Here is a 25,331-nt window from a genome sequence, read left to right as displayed (position 1 = left end):
CACAAAATAAAATAAAATAAAGATAGGAATCAAATATGGGGAAATGTTACAATCTGACAAGGTTGGGTGGTTGGGTGATATGTACTAGTCTGTTTATTATATTACTTATTCTTTATATTTTTCTGAATTGTGGACATATTTCAAAACAGCTCTTGAAAGAATGAATTAATTTAAAATAAGCTGAGGGTTTCTCTCAGACTGTAGTGCAAAAACCCCACACAATTAAATGGCATAGAGACTACACACAGAAGTTTCAATATTTATCTAGTACTTAGTAGAAGTTCCCATAAGGAGAAAATGGAGAAAAGATAATCAATCAATAGAGGACATTTCCTCAAAGTGAACAAATACAAGAATCTGTAGATTGAGAGGATCAATCAGGTGCTAAGTAAGAGAATTTTGGGGGGCAGGGGTCAGAGGTACAGGGATTCCTAGACATGGGTAAAATTTCAGTGAGAAAATTCTTGAGAGAGAAAGAGAGCGAGATTACTTATTCTCAGAGAAACAAGAATTAGATGGGCAAGTGACTTCTCTTTAACAACATTGGAAGGCAATGGAAATAGAGATTCAAATTCTCTAGGAAATTATTTTGATCCTAAGATCATATACCTATCCTAACTAGACTTCAAAAGTGAGAGGAGGCCCCGCACAGTGGCTTACACCTGTAATCCCAGCATTTTGGGAGGCCAAGGCAGGCAGATCACCTGAGGTCAGGAGTTCGAGACCAGCCTTGTCAACATGGCAAAATCCTGTCTCTACTAAAAATACAAAAAAATTAGCCAGGCATGGTGGCACGCACCTGTAGTCCCAGCTACTGGTGAGGCTGAGGCATGAGAATCGCTTGAACCCGGGTGGCAGAGGTTGCATTGAGCTGAGATGGTGCCACTGCACTCCAGCCTGGGTGACAGAGCCAGACTGTCTCAATTAAAAAAAAAAAAAGTGAGATGAAAATGAAGATGTTTTGGACAGATTCTCTCTAAACAAATTTATTACTCACAGACTCTAAAGGAACTGCTCGAGAATGTATTCAAGAAAAAGAAAGTGAATACAAGGCCAAAAAAGACATAGAGTACAGGAAACAGTGATTTACAGAAAAGTAAAACTTTGTAGCTAAGTCTAATATTTGCATAACATAATAGCAGCAACAGCTAGTGCAGCAATAGCAATGATGACAATAGCAATGTAGGGAAAAAAACCCCACATGATTTCAATGCAGAATGTATTCAGGAGTAAGGATGGGGAGTGAAAGTGTCACTAACTTCTTCAAGGAGAGGACAGAAACACGGAGGAACTCTAGACATACATAGAAAAATGCAAGTTTAAATAGTCTTAAACATTTATTGAAAGGAGATTTCTGTTTCTCGGTAGGATATGGTAGGTTATGGCTGGCCAGTCCTCTCACTTCATTAATTAGGTAAAAAGGAAATAAATTGCAAAGTCATTAGAGGCATCACTGAGCTATGGTAAGGAGGTCAAGATGAACTAAAATCCAGAGAGGGAAGAATTCTCCCTAGGTAAGTTGGCGATCATGATGATACCGCCTTTGCAAAATTATGACTGAGAAAGTGAAAGAGATCTAACTTAATCGACTCCCTGTTGCTTCTAACCTCCAAGCTGTCCTTGTTCATTCCTGGGCGTAGGCTGAACTAACTTTGGGAGAAACTTAGTTTATACTTTATAGTTTAAAACAAAGTTTAAAGTTTAAAACAGCCCTTTCCCAAAGAAGACCTCCTTCTTGCCTGGGGACTAGATTGCCCTTGTAGGACTAACATCGGCCACAAGATTAGAAATTATGGTTTAGGAGTCATGCAGCTGGAGGCTTCAAGATTCTGACCTTCCCTAAACTGCCCCTAAGATCAGTGTTTGAGATATTTTGCAGAGCCTACACTTGTTGGATCAGCTGGCACCATTCAGGTCAATAAACTGGCTCATGTGATCTTTTGACCCCCACCCAGGAACCCACTCAGCACAAGAAGGCAGCTTCTACTTCCGGTGATTTCATCCCTGACCAATCAGCACTCCCGGGTCACTGGCTTCCCCCCACCCACCAAGTTGTCCTTAAAAACCCTGCTCCCCAGATGCTCAGGGAGGCTAATTTAAGTAGTAATAAAAATCCAATCTCCTGCACAGCCGGCTCTGCGTGAATTACTCTCTATTGCAATTCCCCTGTCTTGCTAAATCTGCTCTGTCTAGGCAGCAGGCAAGGTGAGCCCCTTGGGGGGTTACACTAGCTGTTTTCCTCTCTGGTAGCATTTCCCACTTCTAGGCTTGGACTGAAGATCTCACTTGACTCAGGCTGAGAGGTTGTGCTGAAGGAAAGAGAAGCCAAAAAAGCTTTTGGTGGCTTTCTTACAATGCCCATGTGATGGGTGAAAACTAAAGGAATTCCCAATGTGTAGCTGGTGTTCCTCGCAGAGCATTATTTGAGTTTTGGGTCTGCGTGGAGGCTGAGTGGCTGGGCCAAAAACTTCTGGAAAGTGGAGTGAAATCTCCTGTGGTTTCACTGTGCTGAATCCCAACAGAGGGAGGGGACTGCCACCAACACAGGGGATCCCTCCCATCAAGAGACTAAAGAACTAAGCTCAAACCTCCAAAGGGAGGATCTGAATCTCTCACCATCATTTAGAGTGGACAAGATAGAGATCTTCCAATCTCTCAATCAGAAGCCCAGGAGAACCAGACCCAAAGAACAGGAGTGAATCAGAGATAGTCTGAGACTTACTAAAAGTGCAACTAGGTCTTGACCCACCTCGATTCCTGATTGTACTGAGGTAAGCAGCTTCCCCATCCTATCTGCTTAACAGAGGAATGGGGAAATCTGGAGCCTCTATGATTCTTTTATGCACAATGTGTGGCATAATTTTTTAAATTGTTAGATATGTACAGTGACAGGAAAATGTGACCAACTAATCAATAGAAGAAAAAAACAATAGAAGCAAAGCCATAGATAAACTAGATAAAGGAGTTATTAGACAAGGGCTTTAAAATAACTACAATTAGTGAGTTAAATAAAATTGTGGAAAAGATGGACAAAATGAATGCAAAGATGGAGAATATTAACAGATATTTGAAATGTACAAGCATAATCAAGTGAAAATAAGAATATCAAAACTAAAAAACTCATTAAATGAGCTTAACAGTAGTTTAGATACAGCTGAAAAGGTAATTAGTGAAGAGGGAAATAGGTCCAAAGAAAATATTTAGATAGGTCAGAAACATGGAAGAAGGCAAATGAATGGAAAATATAGAACGAAGACATAGGTGACACAGTGAAAAAAAAAAAAGCATTCCTCTCTTTCCTCTATTATCACTGTGTAAATATAGTTCCAGGAATAGAGAAGAAAGAAAATGGAGTAGAAAAACATTTGAAGAGATAATGACTGAGAATTTTTCAAAACTGCAAAATGGGAGTAACCAAAAAATACAGGAAGTTCAGCAAACCCAGGAGGTTAAAAATAAGGAAAACCACATGAAAGGGCATTATAGATAAATTGTTGAAAACAAAAGATAGAGATTACTTTAAAATAGAAAGAGACACAGGGAGGAAAAAGACACATTACCCATCTTCAAAGACAGTAAGATGTAAAGCTAACTTTTCAGTGGAAATCACAGAAGACAGAACACAGCATAACGAAATTGTTAAAGTATAGAAGGGAAAATTCTGGCAACTTAGAATGCTACACACAACAAAATACTCTTCAAAACTGAGGTGATGTCCTCTTAATGTTTCTCCAAAAATTTGAAAAAAAATACTGAAGGTGAAACAATAATATTTCAAATAAACAAAGGTTGAAAAATTTATTGCCGGAAGCTTCACAGAGTAAAGAAGTCTTCTTCAGATTAGGAAACTGAGTCCAGAGAGATGTACGGAACTTCAGGAAAGAATGAAGAAAAATAGACAAATACCAGGGCAAATATTTTTAAACTGTTTGTAACAATGATACAAATGTGTTGTGAAGTTTATACATAGATGAAAGTAAAATATATGATAACAATATCATAAAGATCACAAGGAGGTAAATGGAGTTAAATTATTTACTTCAGGAAACTGCATCATCTAGGAAGTGGCAAAAGGACTAAGTTAATACCTACAGATGTGGGACAATGTCAAACGGTCTAATATGCCTATAATTGGAATCCCAGAAGTAGAAGAGAGAGAGAGAGGAAACAGGTCAGAAGAAATATTTAAAGAGATAATGGCTGAGAATTTCCCTAAAATTAATGAAAGACAACAAATAACAAATCACAGATCCAGGAAGCTCAGAGAATGCCAAGGAGGATAATTTTTTAAAGAGAGAATTACATCATATTCAAACCCCTGAAAATTTATGAGAAAATCTTGAATCTTACAGGCAGCCAGAAATAAAAGGCACATTACATTCAAAAGTACAAGGATGGGAACTACAGCAGATCTCTCAGCAGAAACTACACAAGTTCAGAAGTTCTTAGAGTAACATCATTAAAGAATTGAAAGATAACATACCTGTCAATCTAAAATTTTCTACCTAGTAAGAATATCTTTCAAAAAACTTAGGAGAAATGACAACTTTTTAGACAAAGACTGAGAACATTTATTACTGGCAGATCTTCACTGAACACATGTTAAAAGAACTTTTTTAGGTAGAAGGAGTAAGATATCTGAGACGGTTTGCGTGTTTCTTCCGTCCAAATCTCATGCTGAGATGTAATCCTCAGTGTTGGAGGTGGGCCTGCTGAGAGGTGTTTGGATCATGGGGAGGATTCCTAATGAATGGCTTAGCACCATCCCCTTGGTGATGAGTGAGTTCTCACTCTGGCAGTTCACGTGAGGTCTGGTTGTTTAAAAATGTGGCACCTCGGCCAGGTGTGGTGGCTTATCCCTGTAATCCCAGCACTTTGGGAGGCAGAGGCGGGCAGATCATGAGTTCAGGAGATCAAGACCATCCTGGCTAACATGATGAAACTCCATCTGTACTAAAAAAATACAAAAAATTAGTCAGGCGTGGTGGCACACACCTGTAATCCCAGCTACTTGGGAGGCTGAGGCAGGAGAATCGCTTGAACCCAGAAGGCGGAGGTTGCAGTGGGCCAAGATGGCACCACTGGACTCCAGTATGGGCAACAGAGCAAGACTCCATCTCAAAAAAAAAAAAAAGAAAAAGAAAAAGTGGCACATCCCTCTTCTCTCTCTTGCTCCCTCTCTCATCACTGATTTGCCTGCTCCCTCTTTGCCTTCTGCCATGATTGTAAGCTTGCCGAGGGCCTCCCCAGAAGCAGATGCTGGCACTATGCCTTCTGTACAACCTGCAGCACTGTGAGCCAATTAAATCTCTTTTCTTTATACATTATCCAGTCTCAGATATTCCTTTACAGCAATGCAAAATGGACTAACACAATACCAGATAGCAGCTTGGATCTGTACTAAGAAATGAAGTGATGGAAATAGCCTAAATTAAATTAAATATAAAATTCAATGTATTATGGGTTTATAGTATATGTAAAAGTAAAATGCATGTTAAAATAGCACAAAGGATAGGAGAGAGAAATCAGAAGTATACCATTGTATGTTCCTTACACTACACATGAAACAGTATAATATTATTTGAAAGTAGATTGATATCAATCATATATGTGTATTATAAACCATAGGGCAACTACCAACACATTTTTAAAGCTGTATAAATAATAAGACACTAGTGAGCATCATAAAAAAAATCAATCCAAAAGAAGGGGGAAAAAAGAAACAGAACAGATGGAACAAATAAAAAACAGCAAGCAAAATGCTATATTTTACTTTGGTCATTTCAATGATTTTATTAAGGCACAGAGTCTAAATACACCAAATAAAGAAAAATATTGTCAGGTTGGATTTAAAAAAAATAGCAAGACCCAACTATATTCTGTCTACAAGAAACCCACTTTAAATATAAAAGCATAGACAGGGTAAAAATAAGAGTTAGAAAAGATAGACCTTCCAAACACTAATTAAAAGAAAATTAGAGTGGCTATATTAATATCAGACAAAATGGACATCAGAACAAGGAGTATTGCTGTGGATAAAGAAGGAAATTACATAACAGTAAAGAAGTCAATTCACCAAGAAGACATAACAACACGTAACAACAGAGGTTCAAAAATACATGAAGCAAAATTTGATAGAATTGAGAGGAGAAATGGACAAGTCCACAATTATACATGGAGATTTCAACATTTTCCTCTAGTAATAAAAATAATAAGTAGACAAAAACCAGAAAAATTATAGACAAAATGTCGTGAAACTTCACTTAATTCAATTTTAAAGAATACCCTGCCCAGCAACAGAAGAATATATATTCTGTTCAGGTGCACATGAAACATTAATCAAGATAGACCATATTCTGGGCCAAAAAATAAAAACAAATTTAAAATAATTGAATTTACACAAAATATGTTATCATATATAATGGAATTGAACTGAAGATCAATAATAGGCTGCGAAAAAAATTAAAAAAATACAAAAAAGAAAAGATCAGTAACAGAAAGATAATTGGAAAATGGTTGGAAATGAAACCATACATTTATAGATGACCCCTGGGTCAAACTATAAGTCACAAGGGCAATAAGAAAATATTTTAAAGTGAATAAAAATGAAAATACAACATAACAAAATGAAAATGAAAATACAATATATCAAAATTTATTGGATGCAGCTAAAGCAGTATTTAGAGAAAATGTATAGCATCAAATATTTACATCAGAAAAGAATAAAGTTTCAAATCAATTATCTAAGTTCCTAAGTCAATAAACCAGAAAGAGGATCAAATTAAACACAAATCAAATAGAAGAAAAGAAATGATAAAGATATGAGCAGAAATCAATGAAATTGAGAGTAGAAAAGTAATCAAATGAAACTATTAGCTTGTCATTGAAAACATTACCAGCATTCATAGATCTCTAATCAACCTGGCCAAGAATAAAGGGAGAGAAAATATAAGTTACAAATACTAGAAATGAAAGCTAGGATATGACTTTAGATGCTACAGACATTAAAGAAATAATAAGATAATTTGACAAAAAATTATATCTTCATAAATTTAACCACTTAGATAAAATGGACAAATTCCTTGAAAGGAAAGGTATCAACTATCAAAGCTCACTAAAGAAGAAATAAATAACCTGATTAGTCCGATATCTATTAAGAAAATCGAATTCATAGTTTCAATGTTAAAACTTACAGCAAAGATAACTTCAAGCCCAGTTGGCTTTATTGGAGAATTATATCTAATATTTAAGGAAGAACTAACACCAATTATATACAAACTTTTCCATAATATATAAGAATATGGGCCTAGGCAATACCATCTTGGACATAGAAAGGGACAAAGATTTCATGACAAAGATGCCAAAAGCAATCACAACAAAAGCAAAAACTGACAAATGGGATCTAATTAAATGTAAAAGCTTCTGCACATCAAAATAAACTATCAACAGAGTAAACAGACAGTGTACAGAATAGGAGAAAATATTTGCAAACTAAGCATCTGACAAAGTTCTAATATCCAGCATCTGTAAGAAACTTAAACAAATTTACAAGAAAAAGAAAACATTAAAAAAGTGGGCAAAGAACATGAATAGACACTTTTCTAAAGAAGACATACATGTAGTCAACAAGAATATGAAAAAAGCTAAATATCACTGATCATTAGAGAAATGCAAATCAAAACAACAGTGAGACACCATCTCACACCAGTCAGAGTGACTATTATTAAAAAGTCAAAAAATAACATGCTGGTGAGGTTGTGGAGAAAAGGGAATGCTTATACACTGTTGGTGGGAGTGTAAATTCATTCAACCATTGTGGAAAGCAGTGTGGCAATTCCTCAAAGACCTAAAAACAGAACTACCATTCAACGGAGCAATCACATTACTGGGTATATACCCAGAGATATAAGTCATTCTACCATAAAGACACGCACATGAATGTTCATTGCAACACCGTTCACAATAGCAAAGGCATGAAATCAACCTAAATGCCCATCAATGACAGACTGGAGAAAGAAAATGTGGTACATATGCAACATGGAATACTATGCAGCCATTAAAAAATAACAGGATCTGTCTTTTGTGGGAATATGGATGGAGTTGGAGACCATGATCCTTAACAAACTAACACAGGAACAGAAAACCAATACAGCATGTTCTCACTTACAAGTGGGAGCTAAATGACGAGAACTCATGAACACAAGGGAACAACAGACACTGCGGTCTACTTAAGGGTGGAGGGTAGGAGGAGGGAGAGGAGCAGAAAAAATAACTACTGGGTACTAGGCTTAGTATCTGGGTGACAAATAATCTGTACAACAAACCCCCGTGACACCTATATAACATGCACCCCTAAACCTAAAATAAAAGTTAAAAAAAAAAAAAGGAATAGGGACCAGTTTCCAACTCATTTTGTGAAGACAGCAAGGAAAACTGCAAACTAATATCGCTCATGAACATAGCTGCAAAAATCTTCCATGAAATACTAGAAAATCAAATCCAACAATATATAAACAGAAGTGTGGCTTAGTGGGATTTCTCATTGAAACACAAGGTCAGTTTAACATTTATAAAACAATCAATTTAATTTACTAAATTAAAAGACAAAGGAAGAAAAAAACACGATGATTTCATTATATGAATAAATTTTTTGAAATAAAATTCAGCATCTATTTAGGATTAAAAAATCTCTCAGCAAACTAACAGAAGTTCCTCAACCTGGCAAACGGCATCAACAAGGCTCTTACAAGTAACATTGTATTTAATGGCGAAAGACTGAATACTTCCAGGCTAAGGTGAAGAACAAGGCAAGGATGTCAACCACTGCCCCCCTACAAGGCAAGGATGTCAACTACTGCTGCTCCTATTCAATGTTGTTCGTGAAGTCCCAGACAGTGCAATGAGGCAAGAAAGAGAAATAAAAGACACACAGTTTGGAAAGTAAGAAATACAACTCCATTCAGAGAGGACATGATTGTCTAGCAGAAAAATCTCAAAGAATCTAACAAAAGATACAAGAACTAAAGTGAATGAAGTTATGAAGTTTTCAGGATACAATGTAACACATTAAAATCAATTGTGTTTCAGTATAATAGCAATGAACAATTGTAAATCAAAATAAAATGTACCAATTACAATGGTATCGGCAAACATAAAATGCTTTGGTATAAATCTAACAAAATACGTGCAAGATATGTATTCTGAAAACTACAGAACACTGATGAAAGAAATCAAAGAAAACGTGTATAAATGGAGAGGTATACATTATTCATATATTGAAAAATTCAATATATTAAAGATGTCAATTCTCCTTAAACTGATCTATAGACTCAACACTATTCTAACTGAAATCTCAACAGAATGAGCTGATTGAAAATGTTAAGTGGAAAGGCAACAGAACTTGGATACCCAAAGTAATTTTGGAAAAAAAAGTAAAATTGAAAGACTCACATTACCTGGTTTCAAGACTTGGGATCAGTCATATCCCAAACCTCAGCATCATGCAATATATTCGGGTAACAAACTAACACAAGTACCCCTGAATCTAAAATAAAAGTTGAAATTATTTTTTAAAAAAGATTCATTATAAAACTCCAGTAGTCAAAACAGTTGGTGTTAGAGAAATGATAGATACAAAGAGCAATGGAACAGAGTAGAGTTCTGAAATAGACCTACCTATACATGGTCAGTTGATTTTCAACAAATATGCAAGGCAGTTAAACTGAGAAAGGATAGTCTTTTCAATAAACAGTACTGAAACAATTGCATATCCATATGGAAAAAAATGAACCTCCATCCATACTGTTCACCATACTCAAAATGAATCATAGGTGTAAGTGTAAAACCTAATACTATAAAACTTCTAGAAGAAAACTATGCAGAAATCTTTGTTACCTTGGATGAGCAAAGTTCTCTCAGCTATGACACCAAAAGCATGATCCATGAGAGAAACAAAAAACGAAAAATTGAATTTCACCAAAATTAAGAACTCCTCCTTTTTTAAAGACACTATCGGTTTGTTTGTTTGTTTGTTTGTTTGTTGTTTTTTGAGGCAGGGTCTCACTCTGTAGCCCAGGCTGGAGTGCAGTAGCAAGATCTCGGCTCACTGCGACCTCTGCCTCCCAGGTTCAAGCAGCCCTCCTGCCTCAGCCTCCCTAGTAGCTGGGACTACAGGTGTGCGCCACCACGCCTGGCTAATTTTTGTAGTTTTAGTAGAGACAGGATTTCCACATGTTGGCCAGGCTTGTCTTGAACTCCTGACCTCAGGTAATCCACCCACCTTGGCCTCCCAAACTGTTGGGATTACAGGCGTGAGCCACCATGCCTGGCCTAAAGACACAATTGAAAGAATGAAAAGACAACCACAGACTGAGAAAAAATATTTTCAGCTTGTATATCTTATAAAGGATTTGTATCCAGGATAAGAAGGAACTCCCAAAATTTAATAATGAGAAAACACATAACCTAATAAAAATATGATCTCAAGATTTGAATAAATGGGAGAAAATATACCAAACAAATTGTTTCAGCTCTTTATTGCTGAGTACCAAATAACTCCCAAACATGTAGTAGTGCAAAACAGTAACGATTTCTTATTTCTCAGTATTGTATGGGTCAAGATTTCTGTCAGGGCTGGGCTGGGCTGTCCTTCTGCTCCGTGTGGACTCATCTGGTGACCCTCACATGGTTGTATTCAGTATGTGGCTGGGCTGGAAGGTCCAAGAAGCTTTACTTACATCTGGCACCTGCTCCAATATGAAGGCTCTCTCCACACCATGTCCCATCACTCAGTCTTGCGTGAACGTCTGTACTTCGTGGCAGTAGTGTTGCCAAAGCACGATGTTGAAAGCTCCTGGAACTGCTTAAGGGCTAGGCAAGGAATTGGCACCGTGTCACTTCTGCCACATTCTGTAAGCCAAAGCAAGTCACAAGGCCAGCCTGGATTTCAGGTCAAGGGAATTAGACTCCACTTCTGCAGGCAGATGCACTTATAGGGACAAGAAGAATTGTTGGCAACCATATTTGGAAACTCTACCACACAAATGATAACAATCAGAAGGTAGTATTTGTACAAACGTAGAAAAATTAATTTAGGTAAAACTTATTAAAGGAGAAAATATGACAAACCACCAGAAAAATAAAACAACTGAACTTCTGTGTAATTTTACCATGACTTAAAAATACACAAAGCAAATACTGATTGAAAAGAAGTGAGAAATAAATAAATCCCCAAAATGATGGTATGTTTTAGTATCCACCTCTCTCAGAAATGACATCAAAAATAAATAAATTGAAAATAAATAAATATAAAGTAAATAAGGATACAGGGAGTTGAATGGCACACTAAACAAGTTTAATTTATTAGACAGATGATAGATGTAATTTTCTACCCATCAAACAGAAAATAGATACTCTTTTCAACCATCCATGAAACAAAATGCTGACTGTATTATCCCTTAAAATAAATCTTAACACATATCATAAATTATATAGGTCACTTCCTCTGAGTTTGATGAGATGGAAGTAGAAATAAACAACATCAAAATTAACTCTTAGTCCAGAAATTTTTTTAAACTGAAACTGTTGAGAAAATAGCAATATTTAGAAATGAGTGGTAGCATTCCACATCCAGCAAAGTCTGAATAGCTTGTTTTGGATCAGCCCTCCCACTGAGAAAAAACAACCAGAAAATCTGGATTAAAAACTACGTTTGAAGGCATTGGAGAGCTACCAAGATAGTGTAAGTTTAGGGCCAAGATCTGGAGTGGGAGGAAATATAAGATAGGTGAGCCCAGTATTTGGCAGCAAATTTCCACTCAAGGGACTTGCTAATTTAAAAATTGAAGTAACAGTTTGGAGGCCAAGAAGCTGAGCAGAAATTTCAGCAGTCTCAGAGGCTAGGGGACAAAAATTGGAGTTGAGGATCTGTGAAAGATGGGGAACCAGGTAAACATTCCCAGCTTCCTTTGAATGAACCCTGGAAATAGATCAGCCCTCACAAGGATGAAGTCCAACTTTGAATCATCTCAATTCCTCCCCAATTGGAATAAGATGAGCTGCCTCTAGCTTATCCGTCTGCCAAAAGCAAAAGAACATCCTCTCTGGAGAAAGATCACATCTTCCACAGCTTCAAATTATTTCTGTAATTTTTTCATACACAATGCCCAGCACTCAATCAATAAAAACCAGGTCTACAAAAGACAAGCTTTGATTGAAAACCAAGAGAATAAAAAGCAGGTAAAAATAGGTTGGAGTTTTGCCAAGAGCTGAGTAGTTTGAATCTCTATCAAACCAATCCTGCCTCAGATGACAACCATAGACTCTTGCAAAATATGGTAAACAAATATCTGAAAGCCACAGAGAGCAACCAACAAGCAGGCAGAAACTGAAGGGAAAAGACATTTGAAAGAAGGGAAAGGCACTGGGTGATCTGCATAATTCAACAGCTCTTTGCACAAAAGAAAAGAAAAGCATAATCTGCCCTCTGTGGAGTTACTAAAACTTGGATAGAAAATCCAGTCTTGGCCGGTTACAGTGGCTCATGCCTGTAATCCCAGCACTTTGGGAGACCAAGATGGGCAGATCACTTGAGGTTAGGAGTTCGAGACCAGCCTGGCCAACATGGTGAAACCCTGTCACTAATAAAAATACAAAAATTTAGCCAGGCATTGTGGCGCACGCCTGTAATCCCAGCTACTCAGGAGGCTGAGGCAGGGAAACTGCTTGAACCCAGGAGGCAGAGGTTGCAGTAAGCCGAGATCGTGCCATTGTACTCCAGCCTGGGCAACAGAGTAAGACTCCATCTCAAAAAAAAAATAAAAAGAAAGAAAAAAAGAAAAAAGAAAATCCAGTCTTACTCACATAAGAATCAAAAGACAGAGTTTCCACTGTAGCTGGAAATTGAGGGAGTAACTCCCAGAAAGGAGAGAACTAGGTAAGGGGAGCCCCAAATTCTATGTGTAAACTATGCCCAAGTCTCTGGATGCCTCCTGAACCAGCATCCACTGGGCAGGTTCCAAACAATGCATCCAAGACTAAAATAACTGAGCTGACATTTCAGCTGCCACCCACCACAGAGGAGACAGAATTTACAGTTTGGGTTCAGCCAAGGCAATTGTTTATTTAAAAAAATATAAAACAACAAAAACAGCATTTTTAAGAGACACATACTAGAATCCAAAGTTTCTACAGCTTATCACTCACAAAGTCCAGGATATAATCCCAAGCTACTTGGTACATAAGAAAAAAGAAAACATGACCCATTCTAGGAGAAAAAAATAATTCATGGAGAATGCCCTTAAGATGACCCAGATGTTGGAATCAGCAGAAAAGTGTTTTAAGACAGCTATTTTAACTATGCTCCATATCATAAGGGAAAATACACTTATAATGAGTAAAATATAGGAAATAGGCTGGGTGCAGTGGCTCATGCCTCTAATCCCAACACTTTGGGAGTCCAAGGCAGGTGGATCACTTGAGACCAGGGGCTCAAGACCAGCCTGCCAACATGGCGAAACCCCATCTCTACTAAAAATACAAAAATTAGCTGAGTGTGATGGTGCACACCGGTAGCACAGCTACTTGGGAGGCTGAAGCATGAGAATCACTTGAACCTGGGAGGCAGAGGTTGCAGTGAGCCGAGATCACACCACTGCACTCCACACTCCAGCCTAGGTGATAGAGCAAAACTCAAAAAAAAGAAAAGAAAAGAAAAAAAGAACAAAATAGAAGTTGTATAACTGAAAAATACAATATCTGAAGTAAAAAATGTATTGGGAACTTATTGAAGATGAGAGAAAAGGAGAAAAGTCAGTGAATTTGAAGATAAATCAATGGGAATTATCCAGGCTGAAGAACAGAGCCTCAGGTACCCAAGAGATCATATCAGAAAGATTAACATCCATGTAAATGGAATACCAGAAGGAGAGGGGTAGGATGAGGGCAGAAAACATATGTGAAGAAATAATGGTGCCAGGTGTGGTGGTTCATGCCAATAAGCCCAGCACTTTGGGAGGTCAAGAAAGGAGGATCACTTGAGCCCAGGAATTCAACCAGCCTGGGCAACATGGCAACACCCCATCACTATCAATCAACCAATAAATAAAAATTAGCTGGATGTGGTGGTGCATGCCTGTGGTCCCAGCTACTCAGGAGGCTGAGGCAGGAGGATTACTTGAGCTCAGGAGGTCAAGGTTGTAATGAGCCTTGTTTGCACCACTGCATTCCATCCTGGGCAACCAAACAAGACCCTGTCTCAAACAAAAAAAAGAAAGAAAGAATGGTTTAAAATGTACCAAATTTTTCTGAAAAACAAATTTACAGATTCAAGGACCTCAGTAAATACCAAGCAAAATGAATACAATACACTACTCTCAAGCACATCGTTATCAACCTCTTGAGAACCAAAAGTAAAGAGAAAATCTTAAAGGGAGCAAGAAAAACTAATATATTACATATAAGGGAACAATTATTTTAATGACCACTGAATTTTTTTTTTTTTTGAGGCGGAGTCTTGCTCTGTCACCCAGGCTGGAGTGCAGTGGTGCAATCTCGGCTCACTGCAAGCTCTGCCTCCCGGGTTCACTCCATTCTCCTGCCTCAGCCTCCCGAGTAGCTGGGATTACAGGCGCCCACCACCACGCCCGGCCAGTTTTTTGTTTGTTTGTTTGTTTGTTTTTTGGTATTTTTAGTAGAGACGGGGTTTCACCGTGTTGGCCAGACTGGTCTCAGACTCTTGAGCTCATGATCTGCCTGCCTCGACCTCCCAAAGTGCTGGGATTACAGGTGTGAGCCACTGCACCGGGCCACTGAATTCTTATTAAAGACTATGGAGGTCAAAAATGCTTTAAAAATTTGCTTAAAGAAAAAATGCTTTAGGCTGGGCGCAGTGGCTCACACCTGTAATCCGAACACTTTGGGGGGCTGAGGTGGGCGGATCACTTGAGGCTAGGAGTTCGAGACCAGCCTGGCCAACATGGTGAAACCCAGTCTCTACTCGAAATACAAAAATTAGCTGGGCTTGGCAGCGGGCACCCGTAATCCCAGCTACTTGGGAGGCTGAGGCAGAAGAATCACTTGAACCTGGGAGGCAGAGGTTTCAGTGAGCCGAGATCACACCACTTCACTCCAGCCTGGGTGAGAGAGGGAGACTCTGTCTCAAAAAACAAACAAACAAACAAAAAAAGCTTTAAAAAATCCTAGCAACCTAGACTATTATATGTAGTGAAAATATCCTTTGATAATAAAGGCAAAATAAAGGTGTGTTCATATTTTTTTCAAAGGGGAGAAAATATCACAAATAGGTTATGTACCGCATGAAATGCTAAAGGAGACTCCTCAAAAAGAAAAAAAAAATCAAGGAAGAAAATGCTATCCCCAAGTCTAACTATACCAATATTTACATTAATGTTAATGCACTAAACACGATAATTAAAAGTCATATTGCCCTAATGAATAAAAAACAAAACCCATAATATGCCATCTACAAAAGACCCACTTTAAATATAGGTTGAAAGTAAATACAAAAAAAAAGTTATATGTTATGAAAAGTAAGTATAAGAAAGCTGGAGTGGTTATATTAATATCAAATAGACTTCAAGAAAAAGAATATTTCCAGAGATAAAGGAAGCATTTCATTATTATAGGGGGGTAAAAATCATAAATGTGTATGTTCCTAAGAATAGAGGTCTGAAGTACATCAAGCAAAAATTCATAAAATTAAAGGAAAAAGGAGACAATTTCATAATCATAGTTGAAGATTTTTACACCCCTCTTTCAGCACTTAATAGAACAATTAGACCAAAAATAAACCAATAAAAATGCAGTATATATGCACTACATCTAACAATTGCAGAATAGACATAGAACTTTTCAAACGGCCATAGCATATTCACTAGTACATATCATACGCTAGACCATGAAGCAAGACTCAATGCATTTTAAAGAAGTGAAGTTACACAGAATATGTTTTCTGACCACAATAGAAATTTCATTGAGAATCAATAAAAATAAGATATCCAGCAACTAAATAATGTACTTCTTCTTTCTCTCTCTCTCTCTCTTTTTCTTTTTTTGAGAAGGAGTTTTGCTCTTGTTGCCCAGGCTGGAGTGCAATGGAGCGATCTTGGCTGACTGCAACCTCTGTCTCCCAAGTTCAAGCGATTCTCCTGCTTCAGCCTCCTGAGTAGCTGGGATTACAGACACCTGCCACCATGCCCAGCTAATTTTTGTATTTTTAGTAGAGATGGGGTTTCACCATGTTGGCCAGGCTGATCTCAAACTCCTGACCTCAGAAGTGGTTGATCCACCCATCTCGGCCTCCCAAAGTGCTGGGATTACAGTGGTGAGCCACTGCCACCGCACCCGGCCCAAACAATATACTTCTAAATAGTCCACGAGTCAAATAATAAAACCCAAAATAAATTATGTAATATTTTGTATTGAATGATAATAAAAATGTAACATATAAAGATCTGTGAGATGCAGCTAAAGCAGTCATTAGGGGGAAAATTATAGTTTAAATACTTATATTAGAAAAGAAGAAAGTTTAAATGTTTGTATTATAAAAAAAGAAAGATTTAAAATTAATTACTTATGGTTTCACATTAAAATCTAAGAGGCCGGGCACAGTAGCTCACGCCTGTAATCCCAGCACTTTGGGAGGCCGAGGCGGGCAGATCACCTGAGGTCAGGAGTTCAAGACCAGCCTGGCCAACATGGTGAAACCCCATCTCTACTAAACATAAAAAATTAGCTAGGCATGGTGGTGGGCACCTGTAATTCCAGCTACTTGGGAGGCTGAGGCACGAGAATCACTTGAACCCAGGAGATGGAGGCTGCAGTGAGCTGAGATCGCACCACTACACTCCAGACTCCAGCCTAGGTGACAGAGTGAGACTCTGTCTCAAAAACAAACAAACAAACAAACAAGAAAAGTAAACCAAATTAATTAGAGGAAGAAAATAATAAAACTAAAAGTAGAAATCAATGCTACAGAAAATAGACAAACAACAGAGAAAATTAACAAAGTGAAGAGTTAAATCTTTTAAACGATTTTATGTTTTAGAGATAGCGTCTTGCTGTCATTTGGGCTGGAGTGCAATGGTGCAATCATAACTCACCGCAGCCTCAAATTCCTGGGCTCAAGTAACCCTCCTGCCTCAGCCTCCTGAGTAGCTAGGACTATAAGTCCACATCACCACACCTGACTAATTTTAAATTTTCGTAGCAATGGGATCTCCTTATGTTGTGCAGGCTGGTCTCAAACTCCTGGGCTCAAACTATCTCGCTTGATTGGCTTCCCGCAGTGCTGGAATTACGGGTGTGAGCCATCGTGCTGGCATTAAAAGATTTTTAAAAATTGATAAACCCCTACTCAGATATCAAGAAAAAAGAAGAAAAACCCCACAAATTATCAAATATCAGGAATGAAAGAGGAGTTAGCACTACAAATGTCACAAACATTGAAGAATAAAAAGTGATAATATTATGAATAACTTTGTCAATAAATTCAACAATTTAAATAAAATGTATGAATTCCTTGAAAGACCAATTATCAAAAATGACCCAAAGTGAGACAGAAAATATAAATATCCATAAATATTAAAGAAATTGAATTTGTTATTGAAAACCTTTCCACAAGGAAAGTTCCAGGCCCAAATAATTTCATGAGCGAGTCCTAGCTTTCTTTAAGAAAGAAAGAAGAGCAACCTCATGCAACTCTTACAGAAAACAAAGGGGGTAAGAAAACTTTCCAAATTATTTTATGAGCCCATCACAATCCAATTACCAAAACCTGACAAACCCATTATGGAAAAAAAGAGAAAATTACAGAGCCACATCTCCCATGAACATAGACCAAAAAAATAACAAAACATTAGCAAATAAAATTCAATGATATATTTAAAAAGAGTAATGCATCATGACCAATTGTGATTTATCTCAGGAATACAAGGTTGGTTTAGCATTCAAAAATCAGTCAATGTAGTTCGCTGATTAACAGACTAGAAAGGAAAAAAAAAACCCATATGATCACTTTCGGTAGATGCAGAAAAAGCATTTGACAAAATCCAGCACCCATTCAGGATTTTTAAAAAGAACACTCAAGCCAGGCATGGTGGCTCATGCCTGTAATCCCAGCACTTTGGGTGGCTGAGGCGGGAGGATTGCTTGAGGCCAAGAGTTCAAGACCAGCCTGGGCAACATGGCGAGACCCTGTCTCAATTAAAAAAAAATCAAAATAAAGGAGCACCCTGCAAACTAGGAATAGAAGTAAACTTTCTTAATCTTATAAAGGGCATCTGAGAAAATCATGGAGCTAACATAATACTTAGTGAGGAAAATTAAACACTTTCCCCCTAACGTCAGAAACAAGGCAAGGATGCGGCTATGAACTGAATGTGAATCCTCAACATTCCATGTTGAAGACTAATGCCCAGTACGATGGTATTTAGAGATGGGGCCTTCAGGAGGTAAATAGATCATAAGGGTAGAGCCCTCATGAATGAGATTAGTGCGTTTTTAAGGAAAAACACGACAGAACTTGCTTTCTTTCTCCTCCATAAGAATATAAGAACATATGAAGATATCCAGAGGCCAGGTGCAGTGGCTTATGCCTGCAATCCCAGCACTTTGGGAGGCTGAGGCAGGAGGATTGCTTGAGCCCAGCAGTCTGAGACCAGCCTGGGCTACATAGTAAAACCTCGTCTCTACAAAAAATTAAAAAAAAAAAAAATTAGCCTGACATGGTGGCACATTCCTGTAGTCCCAGTTGCTCAGGATGCTGAGGTGGGAGGTTCACCTGAGGCTGGGAGATTGAGGCTGCAGTGAGCAATGATCCTGCCTCTATGCTCCAGCTGGGCAAACACAGTCAGGCCCCATCTTAGAAAAAAGAAGGGCTGGGTGCGATGGCTCACACCTGTAATCCCAGCACTTTGGGAGGCCAGGTGGGTGGATCACCGGAGGTCAGGAGTTCGAGACTAGCCTGACCAACATGGTGAAACCCTGTCTCTACTAAAAATACAAAAAAATTAGCTGGGCATGGTGGTAGGCACCTGTAATCCCAGCTACTTGGGAGGCTGAGGCAGGAGAATCACCTGAACCTTGGAGGCAGAGGTTGCAGTGAGCCAAGATCTCGCCATTGCACTCCAGCCCTGGGCGTCAGAGCAAAACTCCATCTCAAAATAATAATAATAATAATAATAATAATAGTAATAAAAAAGAAAGAAGAGAAAGAAGAGGAGAAGGAGGAAGAAGAAGAAGAAAGAAGATGAAGAAGAGGAGGAGGAGGAGGAGGAGGAGGGGGAGGAAGCGGGTCCCTCACCACACACTGGATCTGCTGGCACCTGATCTTGGGCTTACCTGCCTTCAGAATTATAAGAAATAAATGCTTGTTATTTGAGCCACCCAGTCTATGGTATATTTGATATTTAGTCCAAACTGACCAAGATAAGTGCACACTCACCCAATTCTAATCAATAGGGTCCCAAAGATCCTAAGCATTGCAATAAGGCAATAAAAAGAAATACAATCTTCTCTATTTACAGATGGCATAACATAATTGTTTAGGCAGAAAATCTCAGGGAAGCTATAAAACAACTACTAGAACTAACACCTGAATTTAGTGAGGTCACATACACAAGGGTAATATACAAAAATTAATTAGATATTTATATACTGTATGAAACAATTGGAAAATAAAGTCTAAAAAACAAGTTGACTTACAAAAGGATTAAAATACATATAATCATAAGAATAAATTTAACAAAAATTATGTGAGATATCTATACTGAAAAGTATAATACATTTCTGAATGAAATTGAAGAAGACCTAAATAAATGGAAGTTTATAAGATGTTCATGAATTAAAAGACAAAAATATTAAAATATCAATTCTCCCCAAACTGATCTATAAATTTAACTTAATCTCAGTTATAATCCCACAAAGATTATTTGGTAGCAATATGTCAACTAATTCAAAAGTTATTTGGAAATGCAAATGACTTAGAATAGGCAAAGCAGTCCAGAAGATAAATTTGCAAGGCTTTCCTACCTAACCTCAAGTAATTAAGATTATGGTACTGCTACAAGGACTCTATAAGATTTATAAGGACTATAAGGGCAACAATGTTTCAATGGAACAAAATAGAGAGCTCTAATACTTAATTTTAAATAAGAGCACCAAAGTAATCCAATGGGGAAAGGTAAGTCTTGTCAACAAATGGAACTGAGACAACTGGATATCCATACGGAAAAATAAACCTTTACCCATTTCACATCATACACAAAAATTGACCTGAAATATATATGTTTTAAAACTTAAGCATGGCTGGGTACAGTGGCTCTTACCTGCAATCGCAGCTACTCAGAAGGCTGAAATGGGAAGATTGCTTGAACCCAGGCATTGGAGACTGCAGTGAGCTATAGTGGTGTCACTGCACTCCAGCCTGGGCAACAGAGCAAGATCCCATCTCTAAAACAAAAACAAAAAAACCCTAAACATGAAAGTTAAAACTATAAAACTTGCAGAGGAAAACATGCAGAGCAACTGAAATTCTCATATATTGTTGGTAGTAGTGTTAAATGTCAAATCACTTTAGACTTATGGAGGCAGTAAAAAGATCAGAGAGGTGGGAAGGGAGGAATGGGCAGAGCACAGAGTATTTTGGGGGCAGTGAAAATATGCCATATGATACTATAATGGTGGATACATGCCAATATACATTTGTCCAAACCCATAGAATGTACAACACCAAGAATGAACCCTGAGCTACACTATGGACTGAGTGATAATGATGTCTCAGTATAGGTTCGTTGGCTGTAACAAATGGACCACTCTGGTAGGGGATGTTGATGGTGTGGGGTGCTCTGCACATGAGGGGCAGGGGATATATGGGAAATCTCTATACCTTCTCTCAATTTTGCTGTGAAAACTGCTCTAAAAAAATTAAATCTTGACCGGGCACGTTGGCTCACGCCTGTAATCCCAGCATTTTGGGAGGCCGAGGTGGGTGGATCACCTGAGGTCAGGAGTTTGAGACCAGCCTGGCCAACATGGTGAAACCCGTCTCTACTAAAAATACAGAATTAGCCAGGTATGGTGGAAGACGGCTGTAGTCCCGAGGCTGAGACAGGAGAATCACTTGAATCCGGGAGGTGGAAACTGCAGTGAGCCCAGATTCGCACCACTGCACTCCAGCCTGGGCCAGACAGAGGGAGACTCTATCTAAAAAAAAAAAAAAAAAAAAAAAATTTAAAAAATCATTTTGAGAAATATTCTGACAGTTTCTTATAAAACTTATCATATACTTGCCTTATGACTCGGCAGTTTCACTCCTGGGTGAAACTGCTCCCATCTTTTGGCGTCTACAGTGTCTATTATTCCACTTTGTATGTCTACGTGTACACATTGTTTATGGCCCACTTACAAGTGAGAACATGTGGTATTTGACTTTCTGCTTCTGCATTATTTCACTTAGAATAATGGCCTCCAGTTCCATCCCTGTTGCTGCAAAAGACAAGATTTCATTCTTTTTTATGGCTGAATAGTATTGTGTGGAATATATATATGTGTGTGTGTGTGTGTGTGTGTGTATCTCACATTTTCTTTATCTAATCATCTGCTGATGAATACTTAGATTAATTCCATGACTTTGCTATTGTGAATAGCACTGCGACAAGCATATGAGTGCATGTGTCTTTTTAATATAATGATTTCTTTTCCTTTGGGTAGATAGCTGGTAGTGGAATTGCTGGATCAAATGGTAGTTATATTTTTAGCTTTTTCAGAAATATCCTTACTGTTTTCCATAGAAATTGTGCTAATTTACATTACCACCAACAGTGTATAAGCATTCCCTTTTCTCCACAACCTTGCTAACATCTGTTTTCTGATTTTTTAGTAATAGCCATTCCAACTGGTGTAAGATGGTACCTCACTGTGTGTGTTTCGTTTTGTCTTGTTTTTTCTTTCCTTTTTCTTCTTCTTTTTTTTTTTTTTTTTAAATAGAGTCTTCCTCTGTCGCCCAGGCTGGAGTGCAGTGGCATGATCTCAGCTCACTGCAACCTGCACCTCCCAGATTCAAGCTATTCTCATGTCTCAACCTCCCAAGTAGCTGGGATTACAAGCATGCACCAACACACCCAGCCAATTTTTGTATTTTTAGTACAGATGGGGTTTCACCATGTTGGCCAGGCTGGTCTCGAACTCCTGGCCTCAAGCAATCCACCCACCTCGACCTCCCAAAATGCTGGGATTATAGGCATAAGCCACCATGCCTGGCCCTCATTGTGGTTTTAATTTGCATTTCTCTGATGATTCATGATGCGGACCATTTTTTCATACATTTATTGGCCACTTGTATGTCTTCTTTAAAAAATGTCTGTTCATGGTCTTTGTCTACTTTTTGATGGGGTTATTTGGTTTTTTCTTGTAGAGTTGTTTGAGTTCCTTGTAGATTTGGGCTATTAGTCCTTTGTTGGATGCATAGTTTGCAAATATTTTCTCCCATTCTTTAGGTTGTCTGTTTACTCTGTTGACTATTTGTTTTGCTGTGCAGGAGCTTTTTAGTTTAATTGCGCGTCCCATTTGTCTATTTTTATTTTTGTTGTTTGTGCTTTTGAGGTCTTAGTCTCTTTATTTATTTGCCTACGCCAATGTCCAGAAGACTTCCTAGGTTTTCTTCTAGGATTTTTATAGTTTTAGGTCTTACACCTAAGTCTTTAATCAATCTTGAGTTACTTTTTGTATATAATGAGAGATATGGGTCTAGTTTCATTCTCCTGCATGCGGCTACCCAATTTTCCCAGCACCCTTTATTGAATAGGTTGTCCTTTCCCAATGTATATTTTTGTTGGCTTTGCAGAAAATCAGTTGGTTGTAGGTATGTGGCTTTATTTCTGGGTGCTCTCTTCTGCTACATTGAGCTATGTGGCTATTTTTATACCAGTACTATACTGTTTTAGTTACTATACCCTTGTCATATAATCTGAGGTCAGGTAACATGATGTCTCCAACTTTGTTCTTTTTGCTTAGGACTGCTTTGGCTATTCAGGCTCTTTTTTTGTTCCATATGAATTTTATTTTATTTTATTATTATTTTTTTGAAATGGGGTTTTGCTCTGTCTCCCAGACTAGAGTGCAGTTGTACGATCTCGGCTCACTGCAACCTCTGCCTCCTGGGTTCAAGCAATCCTCCTGCCTCAGCCTCCCAAGTAGCTGGGACTACAGGCATATACAACTATGCCTGGCTAATTTTTGTATTTTTAGTAAAGACGGGATTTCACCGTGTTGGCCAGGCTTGTCTCAAACTCCTGACCTCAAGTGTTCCACCTGCCTCAGTCTACCAAAGTGCTGGGATTACAGGCATGAGCTACCACATCTGGCCTCATATGAATTTTAGAATTATTTTTTCTTCTGAAAAATGACATTGGCAATTTGATAGGAAGTGCATTCAATCTGTAGATTGCTTTGGACAATATCATCATTTATGATATTGATTCTTCCAGTCCATAAGTATGTGATGGTTTTCCATTTGTTTGTGTTATCTATGATTCCTTTCATTAGTATTTTGTTGTTCTCCTTGTAGAGATCTTCACCTCTTTGGTTAAATGTATTACCAGGTTTGTTTGTTTTTTTGTTTGTTTTTGCTATTGTAAACGGGATTGAGGTTTTGATTTGGTTTGCAGCTTGATATTGGTGTATAGGAATGCAACTGATCTTTCTGATCTTTGTATGTTATTTTTGCATCCTGAAACTTTACTGAAGACATTGATCAAATCTAGGAATCTTTTGGAGGATTTTTTAGGGTTTTCCAGGTAGAAGATCACACAATCATTCAACAGAGGTAATTTGATTTCTTCTTTTCCAATTTGGATGCGTTTTATTCTTTTTTTTTTTTTTTGAGATGGAGTCTCGCTCTGTTGCCCAGGCTGGGGTGCAGTGGCGTGATCTTGGCTCACTGCAAGCTCCGCCTCCCGGGTTCATGCCATTCTCCTGCCTCAGCCTCCCGAGTAGCTGGGACTACAGGTGCCTGCCACCATGCCTGGCTAAATTTTGTATTTTTGGTAGAGACGGGGTTTCACCATGTTGACCAGGCTGGTCCCAAACCCCTGACCTCATGTGATCCACCCGCCTGGGCCTCCGAAAGTGCTGGGATTACAGGCTTGAGCCACTGTGACTGGCAAATGCCTTTTATTCTTTCTCTTGCCTTATTGCTCTAGCTAGGACTTCCAGTACTGTGTTGAATGGGAGTAGTGAAAATGGGCATCTTTGTCTTATTCCACTTCTTAAGGGGAATGCTTTTAACTTTTTCCCATTCAGTATGACATTGGCTATGAGTTTATCATATGTGGCTTTTACTATTTTGAGGTATATTTACTCTATGCCTACTTTGTTGAGGATTTTTATCGTGAAGTGATGCAGAATTTTATTGAATGCCTTTTCTGCATCTATTGAGATGATCATATGCTTTTTGTTTTTAATTCTATTTATGTGGTGAATCACATTTATTGATTTGCATATGTTGAACCATCCTTGCATCCTGGAATAAAACCTGCTTGATCTTAGTTTATTATCTTTTTGATGTACTATTGAATTGAGTTCGCTAGTATTTTGCTGAGGATTTTTGCATCTGTGTTCATCAGGGATATTGGCCTGTGGTTTCCTTTTTTGTTGTTGTGTTCTTGCCTAGCGTTGTTAGGGTGATACTGGCTTTGTAGAATGAGTTACGGAAGACTCCCTCCTCCTTGATCTTTTGGAACAGTTTCAATAGGGTTGGTACCAGCTCTTTGTACATCTGGTAGAATTTGGCTGTGAAAATGGCTGTCATGAGCTTTTTTTTTGGTTGGGAAATGTTTTTATTACTGATTTATGATTCTAAAGTTTTTGCAAGAGGAAATGTATAAGAATAGCCAAGAAACTTTAAAAAGAGAACAATAATGAAGACTTTCACTACAAGATACCAAAGTACAACATTACAGTTATTAACACTCTATGGTATTGATGAGAGAAGATATGAATGGACCAATGAAACATATGGAATTTTAAAAATAAATATAAAAATTTAAGAAGAAAAAGTAGAAGAATATTTTAAAAATCTCTTGGCAGAAAAACTTCCGTGAAGAATATTTCATGGCAGGAAAATCTCCATTAAAAAGACAAGCTTATGTGAAAAAGACGGACAGATATGACAATACATATAAAATTTCTGTATAATGAAATATCACATAAATAATATTAAGAGAAAACCAACAGAATGAGATAAATATTTGTAATGTATATAACAGATAAAAGATCAATACTCGGCCAGGTGCAGTGCTCACGCCTGTAACCCC

This window comes from Gorilla gorilla, chromosome 13, assembly GCF_029281585.2.
Source record: "Gorilla gorilla gorilla isolate KB3781 chromosome 13, NHGRI_mGorGor1-v2.1_pri, whole genome shotgun sequence".
In the NCBI taxonomy this organism is placed as follows: Eukaryota; Metazoa; Chordata; class Mammalia; order Primates; family Hominidae; genus Gorilla; species Gorilla gorilla.
This window is presented reverse-complemented; position numbering follows the sequence as displayed.